This window comes from Cnephaeus nilssonii (assembly GCF_951640355.1).
Source record: "Cnephaeus nilssonii genome assembly, chromosome: 6".
NCBI classification, from domain to species: Eukaryota; Metazoa; Chordata; class Mammalia; order Chiroptera; family Vespertilionidae; genus Cnephaeus; species Cnephaeus nilssonii.
In genome coordinates, this window is record NC_137077.1 from 101659460 (window position 1) to 101668643 (window position 9184).

General features: G+C 43.3%; 1 pseudogene across 1 annotated transcript; it reads right to left on the reverse strand.

Moving 5' to 3' along the window:
• Positions 1-2004: 2004 nt before the first annotated feature.
• Positions 2005-4882, reverse strand: LOC307101137 (BCL2/adenovirus E1B 19 kDa protein-interacting protein 2-like; annotated as a pseudogene). Its single transcript has 3 exons — positions 4876-4882; positions 2467-2803; positions 2005-2334 (listed from the first exon to the last, which is right to left on the reverse strand). The product of its transcript is annotated as a BCL2/adenovirus E1B 19 kDa protein-interacting protein 2-like (transcript).
• Positions 4883-9184: the final 4302 nt, after the last annotated feature.

The window sequence follows — 9184 nt, forward strand, 5'->3', positions numbered from 1 at the left end:
TGGTGGATCTGCTTAGCTGAAATTGCTCCTGGCTGCACCTAACCTGAACCTGTGGCATACTCCTCCTGGAGGAACTAGAGTTGGAGACTCTAGTAGAGACTGAGTGGTTTGACTCTGGAGTAGGAGCCACTTTCACCTCATTGAGTACCTGATCATGTGGCTCCCAAGGAGGGAACCCACTAGCCCTCTCTTCCCGACCCCAGTTGCCTTGCCCTATTGAGCTCACCACCTGTGGAAGAGTCTGTGGGGAACAGCCATTTTGGGCCCACTCTATAGTCTTTCTTCAGAAAACTCTAGAGAAAGATCAGACAACTTCAGGGGCAGGGGGAGTAGCTGACAGGTGTAGGTGGACCTCAGGGAGCCTCAGTCCTTTTACAGATCTGCCCCCAGCTCTAACATGGAGGAAACAAATCCTTAGACACAGACTGACCTCTCCCATGTGCACTCAGGCCCAGTAGACACATCCATAAATGGTGAAAAAGTGTGGTAGCTCCAGACAGGTAGTCCAAGGCTGGGTACATACAACATCTGACATCAACCTGTACCTAAACCCTGCTCAAGTGGACCCAGAACCAGCACAACCTGTGGTGGGCTTCAGACCCAACCAGCCACACAAGTGGCACATCCAAAGGGGGATTCCAACAGGCACCAGACCCTGCTGGGAACAACTTTGTCTCAGGGCGCAGCCCCTGCACAAAGTCTCATCTACAGTAATTGAGGTTTACTCTTATAGCCTGCCAGCTTGAAGGGTTAACTCCATTCATGAAAGGGCCAACAGCATTCAAGACTCAACTACAACAGGAGGGTGCACATGACTGACAAAAAGCATTCCTGGAGCATGGAGCTCAGGTGATCTGGAAGATTGTGCTACTGAGCTCAACAAGAGACCTTCATCATAAAGCCCTCATAACAAGTTTGTGTGAGTCATAGCAGATATTCCTAATACACAGAGACAAAATGGGGAGACAAAAAACTATGCCCCAAATGAAAGAAAAAGAGAAATCCCCAGAAAAAGAATCAAATGAAATGGAAGCAAACAAAATACCAAATGCAGGATTTAAAACAGTGGTTATAAGAATGCTCAAGGACCTTAGGGGAAGAATGGATGATCTCAGACAGAACTTAAACAAAGAGATAGTAAGCATTAAAAAAGTTATAGAGCCCAGCCAGTGTTGCTCAGTGGTTGAGTGTTGATCTAAGAACCAGGAGGTCACGGTTTGATTCCGGGTCAGGGCACATCCCCAGTAGAGGGTGTGCAGGAGGCAACCAATCAATGATTCTCTCTCATCATTGATGTTTCTATCTCTGTCTCCCTCTCCCTTCCTCTCTAAAATAATAATAAAATTGTTTTTAAAGGACATAGAAACCATAAAAAAGGACCAGTCAGAAAGGAAGAATATAATATCTAAAATGAAGAATACTCTAGAAAGAATCAACAGCAGGTAATATGAAGCAGAGGACTGAATCAGCAATTTAGAGAACAAGATAACAGTAAGCACCCAAACAGAGCATAAAAAATAAAATTTAATTTAGAAGAGAATTTATAAAAGTAAGGAAAGTCTCAACAACCTCTGGGACAACATCAAGTGTAACAACATCCACATCATAGGGGTACCAGAAGGAGAAAAGAGTGAGCAAAGGATAGAGACATGTTTAAAGAAATAATGGCTGAAAACTTCCCTAACCTGGTGAAGGAAAAAGTCACACTAGTTCAGGAAGCACAGAGAGTCCCAATCAAGATGTACCCAAAGAGGTCCACACCAAGACATATCATAATTAAAATGCCAAAAATTAAAGACAAAGAATCTTTTTTTCAATAAACAAATGCAAAACCACTTTATATAAAGTGTGGTTCTCTCCTTTTAGCAATATAAAATATAAAATGATTACAATATCATCAGCTAGTTAAGAGCTAAATTCAAGAGATTTGCAAACCAAAACAGCAGTGAACAGTCCCTTATACAAAAGTCCATTGAGAAAAAGTCAAGTCGATTTTGTAACAGGTTACATAAAAATCAGGGCCAATAAATGCATTATAAATGCAAAAAAGATCATTGCTTTATCAGCACATTCTTCAGCCTTGTTTGGACTAGATGCAAACTGTTCACTTTTTGGTTCATCTTGTTTTCCATTAAGCTCTTGATCAACTTGTTTTATGAATTCTGGTATGCCAACATATTCCATGGGGACAAGTTCCACTAGTTCTGACAAATTAAAGATGTATATAATTTTTGGCTGAATTTTGAGCTAATAAATGGTCTTGTAACAGCCAGAAGTGTTCTGATAAACCAAGAGGGATGTATGATGATTAGAGATGTTAGGTTTTTCTGTAACCTTCTATCAATTTGCTGATAGCATTTTCTGAGCCATCCCAGACAGGGCACTTTCCTTCAAGTTGTTGCACCATTTAAATAAACTATCATGTAATTTTCTCCTACTAACAGTTTCAAAGTGCCAGTAACATACCTAAAGAGATTGTCCATCAGGTATCTATAGCTAGGTTGACAACTTTCAGGCATGAAACAGACAGCAAACACAAAAATGGCATTTAAGCCATCCCCATAATATCCTCTATGACTGATAACTTTTTTATAGGGTTCAGTGGCCTTCACATCAACCCTATGGTCCTGTTCTCCAATTCTGAACATATGCCAGTGTCATCCGTCTTCTTTTTCCTCCTCTGCTGTGTATTTGGTAATTGAGCCTTTCCTAATAACTTCAGTAGTTTTGGGTTTTGGAATATCATCTTCCCACTCAAATTCTGAAGCTGACCCATTTTTGAAATAGCTTCCTTCATTGATAGCTGCAGCAGTTTATTGCCTGGCTACTATACTGTGAACAGGCATTTCTGGCCAGAAACCCTTGCTGTATTTACAGGCTATTCATTAAGTGAAATTGTGGCCTTGTCTGAGTTAGCTAAATAAAGCATGCCTTGATATACCCCATCAACCTCAGCAAGCAATTAGGGAGAAGTACAAGACTTCAAAGTACATGCATGTGTCTGTCATGGAACCACCTGCAATTTTTCCTCTGCAATAAGTTTCAGAACTGAAGCACTTTAAGAACTTAACTTCCAGATCAATAAGATTGGTACTAATTTTTATAGGTTTCTTCAAGTTGAATCAACTAGTGTTGGTACAATATAGATGACATATTTAAAAAAATATGAATGTATTTAGGTTCTCTTAGATTTAGTAGTTTGGAAAATAGTCTAAAATTTAAAAAAAATAAACAATTTGCAATATGGAAAAAAAAAGAATGTTAGGAAGGGTGGAGACGTGAAAAGGCCTGTCTCTGCTCCCATGGGCAGTGGCTGAGGTACCATGGGCTATCTCAGCTGCCGAGGATTCCCCGAGAAGGTGGGGCCTAAACCCCAAGATGGAACCCCTAGCCTAGAGTACCAGAGCTGGGAAGAGGTGCCCATATAACATCTGGCTGTAAAAAACAGCAGGGTTTCTGTCTGCCAGGGAGAGACAGAGTCTACTAAAGACACAGGCACCTCTTAAAGGGCCAATGCATAAAATTTTGTTTGCAGCCACTCACCCTGGGCTCTAGGGTAGGAGGAAGGCCAGAGTGGACTAGAGTCACCAGAGGAGAATCTGAGGTTTGTGGCTCTGGGGAGGCAGCTGGGAGGACAGCCACCAGGATTCCTGTTCTAGTCATTCTTCCATACCACAGGTACCATTTTTCTTGGATGGAGCAACCCACTCTATGTGGCCTCAGGCTGGGGGAAACAATGGCTCCACCCTCTAGATTCCCTCTTGCTCCACCATGCAGAGCTTAGGTCTTGCTGAGGAATCAGTTGCCTTGGCCAGAGGTCAGGGCAGACTCAGCGAGTGTCAATGACAGTTGTCTGGCTTTGGGGTGGGAGCTGCTCTGTCCACTTTCTGTGAACCTGACTGGCACTTTGCCTCATGGGAGGTAGAATAGAACCATCCTCCCGACTTCCAGCAGACCCAACCTCTGGGATCCAGAGGCCCCACGCGTCTGACTCCTAGTGGCTCCACTTTACCAAGTTTGGGAAAAAATACAGAATAGACTGTCGTGTGGCTCTGGGGAGGGGACCATACCCACCACCTTCCTTGAAGCCCGACTGGCACCTCCTCTTCGTGGGAAATCCATGAGCCCCCCCTCCCCCTGATTCCACCAATGGCTCTTTCATTTTATTTATTTATCTATTTATTTATTTATTTATTTATTTATTTATTTATTTATTTATTTTTAAGCCTCACCCGAGGACATGCTTTTATTTATTTTAGAAAGAGAGGAAGGGAGAGGGAGCGAGTGAAAGAGAGAGAAACATTGATTTGACAATGAAATATCGACCAGTTGCCTCCTGCACATGCCCTGACCAGGGAGTGAACCTGAAACCTGAGTATGTGTCCTGACCAGGAAGCAAACCTTTTGGTGTATGGGATGACACTCCTACCAACTGAGCCACACCAGCCAGGGCTATAGGCTTTTTCAGTGTTTGAGCCTAACAGGTAGCCAGCAGGTGAAGGCAGACAGAGGCAGGTTTTGGGGTGCCTTGGGACTTTTCCTGAACTCCCCCCCGGGCCTGGTGCTGGGAAAAGCTGGCCTTGGTGAACAGCTTAGTCCTTCCTATGCACACCCAAGTCCAGCAGAGGAAGCCACAAATTATGGATGGCTTGTAGCTCCAAACAGGTTGCTGAGAGCCTGGCACAGACAGTGTCTGACATTGGTCTGCACCAATGAGGCCCAGAACCAACACACCAAATGGCCAGCTACAGACAACACCAGAACAGGATCCAATAAGCTTAACAAACAGCATATCCAGAGGGAGATCATGGCAGCCACCAAATCCTGCTGAGGTGAATTCTGCTTTGTGTGGTCAGCACCTGCCAAGCAGCTTACACTCCATGGTGAGGTGGAGCCTCACAGTCAGCTAGTCTGAGGGTTGATCCCTTGCATGAATGGGCCAATAGCAATCAAGATTCAATTATAACATCAGGGCCTACATAATCCACCACGCTAGGGACATTCCTAGAACACCCAGCTCAGATAATCAAGGAAACTGCATGACTGGAACCCATAAGGTACCTATTACACAAGGCCACTCCACGAAGAGGGGGCGTCATAGCAGATCTCTCTAATACATAGAAACAAATACTAAGAGGCAGCCAAAATGGGGAGGCAAAGAAACAGGCTCCAAATGAAAGAATAAGAGCATTCTCAGAAAAAGAGCTAAATGAAATGGAGGCAAGTAATATATCTTATATAGAGTTCAAAGTAATGGTTATAAGGATGCTCAAGGAACTTTCTGAGAACTACAACAGCATGAAAAATGACATAGAGGAGAGGAGAAAATGGCGGCCGAATAGGCAGACCTGTCATTCACCTTGACACAGGGCCAGGCTGGAAATACAACTAAATTGAAGAACATTCGGCTGAGGAGGTGACTTATAACAAAGAAGAACTGAAGGCACCTGGACACCCATAAGAAGGGCGAAATCATGAGAGGTGGGGAGCCCGGAGAGGAGGGAACTGAACTACAGGGACAACTGTTCCGGAAGCACAGGCAGGGCTGCACACACCCACCCATAACTGGGAGACACAACCTGCAGTGCTTCCCAAGCCACTGCGCCACAACCCATGGCAACATGGCCTGCAGCACCCATATCATCCAAGCAGTTGCAAAAGGTAGCAGGACTGCTGGCAGCATCGGAGTCTAGACCCAACACACCAGAGCCATTGGGAGAGAGAGCTTCAGTTTCGATTGCCTTTATTTTATTTTATTTTATTTTATTTTATTTTATTTTATTATCTCTAAACCCAGAGCACAGGAGTTTTCATTTGCAATTACACACCTGAGGCACTGGCACAGGGAGGGAGGTGCCTGAGAACAGGCAGGGGTGGGAAGCAGGGCAGGGAGACTTGGAAAAGCAGTAGCCAGGAATTCTTCACTGTGTCATTCAGACACTTCCCAAATGGCCATTTTCCTTGGGAGGAGCTACCCAGAGGGCAGATAAAGGAAAAACACACAAACAAAACACACCCTAGATGATACAGCCTGCCACACCCTTCACTTTGAGCTTTCCAGAGGAAACAAAGGCAGAGGCTAAGCTTACAGGTCTGAACAGTCTCAAGGAGAACCTCAGTAACTGGATTGCACCTTTTTCTTCCCCTCTTCTTTTGTTTTCCTCCCATTTTTCTTCTTCTTTCTCCTTTTTAGTTTTTCTTGTTTCTTTCTTTCTCCCCTTTTCAAAAATTAATCTTCATTATCTATCTGCTTTACTGATTTGTTATTATTCTAGCCTGTTGTTTTGTTCATATATCTAACTTCCTCTTCCCTGCTCCTACTCAATTTCCTTTTCTCTTTTCTTTTCACTACTCACATTTTTATTTTTTCTCTCTTCTCTTTCTCTTTTCTTCTTCTCCTAATTTCTTAACTTGTTTCATTTCCTAAATTTAGATCTATCTGCTCTCTCCTCTACTCTTCTTTTCAAATTTTATTTGTTCCCTTGTCTTCTTATTTCTTTTCTCCCCCCTTTATTCTAAATCATGGTCATTCCCCTACTCCTCTAATTCTTTAACCTTATTTTCTTTATTTAAGCTCTGCACCTACAGATTCTGCCCCCCTTTTCTGGATTTTCTTTTGTTTCTGTTTTTTGGTTTATTTGTTTGTTGGTTTTGTTGTGTTTTCTCGCCATATTTTTTCTTTCCTTTTTTTTCCCTATCATTCTTGCTCTCTTTTTCCTAATTCACTTTTCTCTACTGTTCACTTTTGCTGGGGCTACAGGAGTCTTGTATACATTCTTGTTGTGTTCCTTCTGTGTCATGTTTTGTCTTGTTGTATTTTGTGCTGTTCTGTCAGCACCTCCACAATGGCTGGCATGGTGTGATAGGGAGCGAGCCACATCATCAGACATCCCAAGAGGAGACTCCATGAAAGGGACAATACATTCAAGACCCAACTACAACAGGAGAACCCAAATATCTCAAGTAAGAGGCTTTCCTAGAACACCAGCCAGGAGACCTGAGAAACTGTACCACTGGATCCCACAAACCAACTACTATATAAGACCAACCCAAAAAATCTGGGTGGAATAGCAGTTTTATCTAATACATAGAAACAAATCTAAAGGAATGGCAAAAATGGGGAGAAAAAACAACAACCCCCAAATGAAAGAAAAGGAGGAATCACCAGAAAAGAAACTAAACGAAATAGAGACAAGTAATTTGTCAGAGAAAGAATTCGGAGTAATGGTTATAAAGATGCTCAAACATCTGAATGAGAATTACAAGCAACTCAATGAGAATTATAAGGAGCTGAATGAGAAATACACCAACATGAGTAAGACTCAAGAGGAAATGAAGAATGACATATCTGCAATAAAGAACACCAGGGAAGATTTCAATAGTAGATTAGAAGAAGCTGAGGATGGAATCAGCGAGTTAGAAGACAAGGTAGAAAAAAAACACCCAAGCAGAGCAGCAATTAGAAAAAAAATTTAAAAGCAGGAGAGTTTAAGGGGACTTTTGGACAACATGAAACAAAACAACATCCACATAATAGGGGTGCCAGGAGGAGTAGAAGCTGAGCAAGGAATAGAAAAGCAGTTTGGAGAAATAATGACAGAAAACTTCCCTGACTTGAGAAAGAAAAAAGTCACACAAGTCTAGGAAACACAGAGAGTCCCAATCAAAATGAAAGTCCCCCCCAAAAAACTAAACCAAGACACATCATAATTAAATTGACAAATGTAAAAGACAAAGAAAGAATGTCCAAGAGAGAGACTAAAGTTACCTACAAGGGATCTCCCATTAGACTGTCAACTGATTTCTCAATAAAAACACTTCAGGCCAGAATGGAATGGCATGAAGTATACAAAGTGATGAAAATCAAGGGTCTGAATTCAAGAATATTCTATCCAGAAAGGCTATCATTGAAAATTAAAGGTGAAATCAGAAACTTTGCAGACACAAAAAGACTAATGGAGTTTATTACCACCAAACCAGCAATGCAACAAATGCTAAAGGGACTGTTGTAAGAAGAAGAAATAGAAAGAGAGGGCATAGGAGTGTGAAGATGGCTGCCGATGGGAAGGCAGACTGCAAGATAGTGTGTGAGTGAGAGAACAAAGGGAGTGTGTGTGGTTGCACGGGGAGTGTTTGTTGGTGAGCTGAGGGACAGCTATACTCCAGGAGACTGTGGGGGACTGACTGGGCAGCCCCCATGGCTGCTGGGTTCCCTACCAGAGCGACGGGCTTGGACATGGAGACCACGCCATCTTGAAGGAGTAAGTGGATGTTATCGGAAGCCTGAAAATCCAGGGAATCTACAACTACGGCACCCACCAAACAGCTGTGAACCCGAGAACACCGGTCTGCAAATGTTGCGAGCATGCGGATTCAGAGGAGCTCTGCAACCCCTCATGGAAAGGTCAGGTTTCGCCTGGGAGAAGGTGAGGTCTGTGGTCCCAGGAGAGAGAAACACACACGGCACGAGCTGGAGGACCTGGGAAAGTCTGCGACCAGAAAAATCCGCGGCCCTTGGGGCTGGCGTGATCCGCGAATGTGGAAGGGGGTCCACAGAGCTGCTAACAGAAGGGAACTCTAAAAAGCAAAACCCATAGCTGAACTGGATGCAAAAGGACAGCCTAAAAATTTTAAAAGTGTGCCGGCTGCTTAGACCTAAGGGAAAAAAAGACTGCACAGACTTATGCGCAGCGCTGGAGTTCGCGCACTTACTCTGGCTCTTTTCTCTCTCTCTCTCTCTTTTTTTCTCTTTAAATCCTTGCTTTTGATTACTAAGCCCAATACATAAGATCACCCAATTGGGGACACTCTAAGAGACTGTAGGGGAAAGTTGTTTTTCTGGAACCTGGGGGATCAGAGCAGGGAATAATGATCAGAGCTGGGGCAATCCATTCCCCCAAACCGGTATTAAGTGCCACAGGGAAAACAAAAACTAAACACTAGCTAGAGAGGACCTATAGACCTGGAGATCAATCCAGAAACACTGCCACCCAGGGGGTGAATCACAAATTGACTCTTGTGTAAACACAAAGAAAGGCATATAAAAAATAAAGATGTACTGCCTGCTTGAAAATCAGGACTGTGGCCTACAACACTGAGGAGCAGTGGAATGCAGGGAACTTCAATGCTGTCCTGACTAGGAAACAGGCGTGCCAAACAGAACAGTAGAGGAAGTGAATGACCT